The sequence below is a fragment of the Lactuca virosa genome, chromosome 7, assembly GCF_052849685.1.
Source record: "Lactuca virosa cultivar CGN04683 chromosome 7, Lactuca_virosa_CGN04683_v6, whole genome shotgun sequence".
In the NCBI taxonomy this organism is placed as follows: Eukaryota; Viridiplantae; Streptophyta; class Magnoliopsida; order Asterales; family Asteraceae; genus Lactuca; species Lactuca virosa.
In genome coordinates this window covers 58,626,494-58,632,282 of record NC_136432.1, presented here as the reverse complement: position 1 = coordinate 58,632,282, position 5,789 = coordinate 58,626,494, and the positions used below count along the sequence as shown (strand labels likewise).

The 5,789-nt window shown below is 32.9% G+C and overlaps 1 long non-coding RNA gene across 10 annotated transcripts; it reads left to right on the top strand.

The window, feature by feature from the left end:
- The first annotated feature begins 235 nt into the window (after positions 1-235).
- Positions 236-5,065, top strand: LOC145123782 (uncharacterized). 10 transcript variants are annotated; one of them, XR_013715310.1, is made up of 6 exons: positions 236-1,375; positions 1,942-2,862; positions 3,016-3,186; positions 3,904-3,992; positions 4,225-4,946; positions 5,051-5,065. It is a non-coding gene; the product is annotated as an uncharacterized LOC145123782 (long non-coding RNA). The 10 variants fall into 10 exon arrangements; XR_013715315.1 differs by lacking the exon at positions 5,051-5,065 and having other exon boundaries at positions 236-474; positions 603-1,375; positions 4,225-4,583; XR_013715318.1 differs by lacking the exon at positions 5,051-5,065 and having other exon boundaries at positions 1,942-2,309; positions 2,628-2,862; positions 4,225-4,583.
- Positions 5,066-5,789: the final 724 nt, after the last annotated feature.

The window sequence follows — 5,789 nt, the reverse complement described above, 5'->3', positions numbered from 1 at the left end:
CCGAATTTTAAAATTTTATGCGAAATTTATAACAATAATAATAATAATAATAATAATAATAATAATAATATAAATTAAAAAAGAATTAAAAACAACTAAAAAACAAAATAGGAAAAAAAAACAAAAAAAAAAACAACAAAAAGACAAAAGATCAAATTAGGGGGTGACATTGGAAAAAGAGGGGGTAGTTATAGAAAAACCCTTTTTAAAATAAATGTGCGTCCGAACTATTTATCTTATCACAAAATTACAGGGACCATTATCTAGGGATTTTTCAAGGAGTGCTCTCTGTAACATTCGCTACCTCACCTCACCTCCTGTTGGCGACCGCAACTCATCTCTTTCCACCGGCAACCTTGGCTCATCTCTTTGGCGACCTCGACTCATCTCTTCCCACCGGTGACCTCGGGCTTACCTCACCTCACCGAAGACTTCAACGACTGCTTAAGTTTACAAGCCCTTGGTACGATTAAGGTATGTTTTGGTTTACAAGCCATGCTCTATCTTTATCTCAAAACTCCTCAACAAAAGTCGTTGACTTACTCTGCCGACCACTGTTCTCCGCATCTCCAACTTCTTGCATTCCCATGGTCTGTCAATAGGATCCAATTCGCCAAAGCTCGGGGCTCGGATGTGAGTTCTTACCTTTGTGTTTTATCTTATCAAATTAGAAACATTTATGATCGAACTTCATGAGAATCACTTGATTTTTCTGATTGAAATCACTCTCTGTCCGAATGATTCTTACTTCCTGGCAGTGGCGGAACGTAATGGGGGCTAGGGGGCCTTGGCCTCCCCGGTTTTGAGACTTCTAATACAGTAATACTCCTATATATATCGTTTAATTATGAAATTAAACCAATAATCATTAAATTGGCCCCTGATTTTTAGATCTGTTATTAATTTAGAGTTTAAATAATCAAGCAACCAAACCAAGCAACAAAATTCCGAAAATCACTGGAAAGATCAAAATAAATCTTGTTTCATTAGGAAAATATCTCATAAAATCTATAAAAGAACAAAAATCTAATCAAATTTACACAAGTTTTTAACACAAGCTAATTTGTGCTTAAGAAGACAAAAAACCCAGAAAATCTATTCGGGTCGCCGGAAAAAAAACACCTAATCTCACCGGAAATAACGCAGCAGCCCAACTGCGTCTTCACCACCGCTCCCGTCTTCATATTGTCGCCTTTTCTTGCTCTCTATCTCTCTCTGCCAGTCATCGCACATTTTCCGCCTCTGTAAGCTCTACCTCCCCTCCCTTCTGGTCGTCGCCTCGCCGAAAACCGCTCACATTCCGTTGTACACTTGCCGGCTGCTGCTATCCTATCTGCCGAAGTAAGATATACCAAAGGGGAAGCATGTTAATAAGGTACTTTTTTTTATCTCTTTCACTCACTCCATTTCTCTTTATTTGTTTCACTTAATGGGGAAGTGTGTGAATATGGATGATAGCTATACAATCTTATAACTATTCTCTTGTTATTTTATTTTATTTTTTTATTAAATACATAAAAGTAATCTGTAAACAGTTAGAAAACATAAAACATATACGTTATTCGTATACATATATTCATTTTAAATGTGATAATCATTGAAATAAGTTTTATATATGAAACGAGAATTAGTTGTTTGAAAAAAAATTGTTACTTGTTTTCGCTTAATTTTTTTATGTTATTACTAAAAGATACAAACATTATAATTATGATACATTATAAACGTAAAGCAAAATTTTTTATATTTATTTATGTTGAAGTTTGAAGTTGGCCCCCCTAATCATAATGTCGGTGTTCCGCCCCTGAATTCCTGGTAATCAAGCTAATATCTAACTTTTTCTTTGTTATATAAAATTAAACTCGCAAACTTCATCTGGTATAAAACTGTAAGGAAATCATGGATTGAAGTCTTGACTTCATTAGTTGAGGTTGTGTAATGTAGGTAGTGCAGGGGATGTATTGGAAGGTGATCCAGTTGGAAGGTTAAAAGTGTTTGTTTATGAGCTTCCAAGTAAATACAAGAAGAAAATTTTACAAAAAGACTGAAATTTACATGCACAAATTCCTGTTATCAAGCCTTGTTAGAAACCTAAATCTAGAATAAGCCGATTGGTTTTGCACCCCTGTTTACACCACTTCCGAACTAAGAAACCGTATAAAGGCAAGCATCTTACTTTTATGTTGGTTTTCAATGATATGGATGACTACGAGGTTGTTTGAAATGTTGGAAGGGGAAAGTACAGTGAAGTTTTTTAGGGCATAAATGTCAACAGCAACGAGAAGTGGGTAATCAAGATTCGGAAACCTGTGGTAAGCTTTCTTTTCAATTTTCTACAACTATTCATGATGTCGAAACACCTTCAATTGCTATTTTAAATTATATGTTATATTGTTAAAAACGTTTCATCTCAACAACCAACAGTTACAATTATAAACCCATATAGAATCATAAATTCAGACTGAAATTTCAGCCTTTTTGATACAATAATGTATATGGAATGGAAAGGTCTATTTTTTTGCTCAGAATGGAATAGAAACGTCTTTTTTTTGGCTCATTTATTTTCTTAAATAAGTGTTATTTCTTTTCAATAAGTTATTAAATTTATTAGCCTGTAAAAAATTTATTAGCTGAAGCATGGGACTATGGAGCCCTAATCTACGCCAGGTATCCCTCTTCCCTAATCTGTTTATTATCTTCTTTTTTATCATTCTTATTGAACCATGGAACAATATAAACTTCAAATGTGCACATGATGGCTTCTCACGGGCTGACTTGGTTATGTACAATGACAAACATAACTTTGCAAATGGTGAAGATAACAAAGATGGAGAAAGTCAGAATAACAGCTGGCTGGAATTTCAGGCAAGTAAATTTGTTCCTATATCTTCTCTTTTGATTATATATATATATATATATATATATATATATATATATATATATATATATATATATATATATCATTACTGTATACAAAAGCCCTATTTTTCTAAGAGCGCGTACACAAATTTTACCCAGTTTACTGAAAGACACGTCAACTACGTCTGAACGACGCCATGGAAATTAACATATGTTCATGCTGAGTCATGTTCTGTTGAGCCGTTCCGCTTCCCCTCCTCACATCCACCCCTCTCCATTCATCCACCGAATCCCGTTCTCCATTAACCCCGACTCCGGTGGGTATATAAGGTTTGGATCCGCATATTTTTGGCAAATATGTATGTTCCTTCGGTTCCTATTTCTCTCTCAATCAAAACGATAAAATCGTCGACTTTCGATTTTGGAAAACCCTAACTTTAAATTTCCAGATTATGCGTCTTCCTTTAAGACGGTGGGTTTTCAGACGACGATAACAATTATTTTTGAAGAAACTTTGTGCAACACGTTTCAATTCCATCTAGAAACTATATGAACGGTCGGTGTTCCTTCTCCCGATTGTCACATACATTTTCTAAATATGTCTTTGCATTTTCACTTTGTGTTGATTCTCTATGATTTGGGGTTTGAAGGATAATCAATTTTGGAGATAGGTTTTCGATTTTTCTGATGAACGTTCATGACTTCATCCTGATTTACTCTTCTTATTTGCTAATACGGTTCATATCTCTCTCTATTTCTTGATTTTGAAAATTCATATTTTTTTGTGTTTATTTTAGTTTTCACAGTCGGTATAGTTTTCTGATTTCCATGTTAAACCAGTTTGGATTTGGGTTTCAATTAACTACTTTTCCTGCGATGTGTATAGGTTTAATTTGATTTTTATTTTTTTTAGAATGCTAAAAAGTTAAAATCTTTCAAGTGGTGGTTGCTGTAATTTCAAAAAAGACATAATAAAGTTAATAACAACTTTTTTTTTCATGTGATTCGATGCGGAGGCATAACTATTTCTTTCTTGTGGTATCTTAGAAAGAATAGAGGAATGAAATCAAGAGAAGGTGAAAAAGTTTATTACATCAAAAGGAAAAGATTACAGCTAGAATGATTCAACTGAAACTGTATGTTTCTTTTGTTCCATAAACCTCTTCAATTAAGTTATTTTCTCATTAACATAGATTTATTGGACTCTTTTTGAAAGTCAACAACTTTTCATTTTATTTGTTAATTTTTTTAATAGGTTTGCAAATACTTCTTGATTTAGTGGATTGGTTGTAAAGCATGTCATTACAGACATGCTTCATTTGTGTCCAATCTTTATTTCTTAAATTTTTTATTTTACCATTTCTGCAGGATATGATTTCTCGAATTCAAATGGAAATTGGCAGTTTCTTCCGATCCTACCATGTACAAAGGTTATTTTTTTTAATCTTTGATCAGAATTTTTTATACAAATGTAGAAGCACGTAAGACCAAAGCACAGAGGGTTTATTAAATTCATCTTGGATAAAAAGTGTTTGTGTCTGTGACTATTCACCTCCAGGACTATTATTTGGAAATGTATTTGTTTGTTTTTGAGGCATGAGCCTAGAACACTCTTGTAGTCGTAGTCCTATTATATTTTGATAGTGAAGTTGCTTTTGATTCATGATTGGAACACATTAAGTTGTAACTTATTAAAAAAATGAATGAAATTCACTTATTTATATTTATATTTTTTATTTTAAAACTCAGCCAAAAAGATAATAACAAACATTTCAATATCCAAATTCGATAAAGAACATAAAATCCTAACAAGAATTTCAAACAAGGCACATAGCTTGGAAATGAACCTTCTACTAATGCCATGTTGGGCTTATTTGACTTGAATCTTATTTGAGTGGCCTCGATTTTAACTTGGTATCAAGGCGCATCACTAACTTTTTTTTAAATCGATGAGAAAATATTTTTTGTACATGTCAATAATGATTCCATAGCTTCCATAGCCATGGACATGGCAAAAGATAGAAGTGGAAATGACCGGGAACTGCAAAAGCTATTAAATGTGGACACTTATATGCTTTGTGTTATAGAAGGTTGGTATACTTCATGAAAAAAAAATTCAAAATTATCTTGCTTTAGGGGATGCTGGGAAATTGAAATAGCTTAAGTGAAATGGGTTGTCTATTTGCATTTTCAGTGCTATGAAAGGGATTTTTGAATAAGTTGAAAACATAAAGGAATCAGATCTACCAAGTGTATTGAATAGATGAGCTCACTGCCTAGCGTCACAAATAGTTTTTATCCGGCCTATTGAATTTCTGTTGAAATGCGATATCTTTTTTTAGGCTTATAAGGTTTTAAAATTTGGTAGAAATTAATTTTTTTTCTGACAATGACGCAAAATGAAAAGGTTGAGGTTGTAATTGAGCTACTTGAAGTGGGCCAACAACTCGGACATGAAATATAGTACATAAATTCCATTTTTGATGCTCCTTTGATTTAGTTGTTTGTTATTCTTGTGTGTATTAAATTGATTAATTTTGGATTTTCTCGTGCGTTTTAATGGCAAGAACTGCCATAGCGAAGCTTCTACTTGACGATCCAAAAACTATTGAGGCTAAAATTTCTGATGCCATCGTCGAAGAAAGAAAAAAGAAAATTGGAGATCTTTGGGCTGAATGCAACTAGCAAATGTAATGTCATTTGGTTATGTATTATATCATTCTATTTTATTCTTTTCCTTTTATAGCACCATTTTTCAATATTGATATGTCTTGACAATCAACTTTGAAAACCAATAGAAACACGCAAATCATATTTGTGTCGACCCCATTTTAGAGAAAAATACTAAAATTACCCTTCAATCACGGCCCACAAAACCTACCTAGTGTATATATATATATATATATATATATATATATATATATATATATATA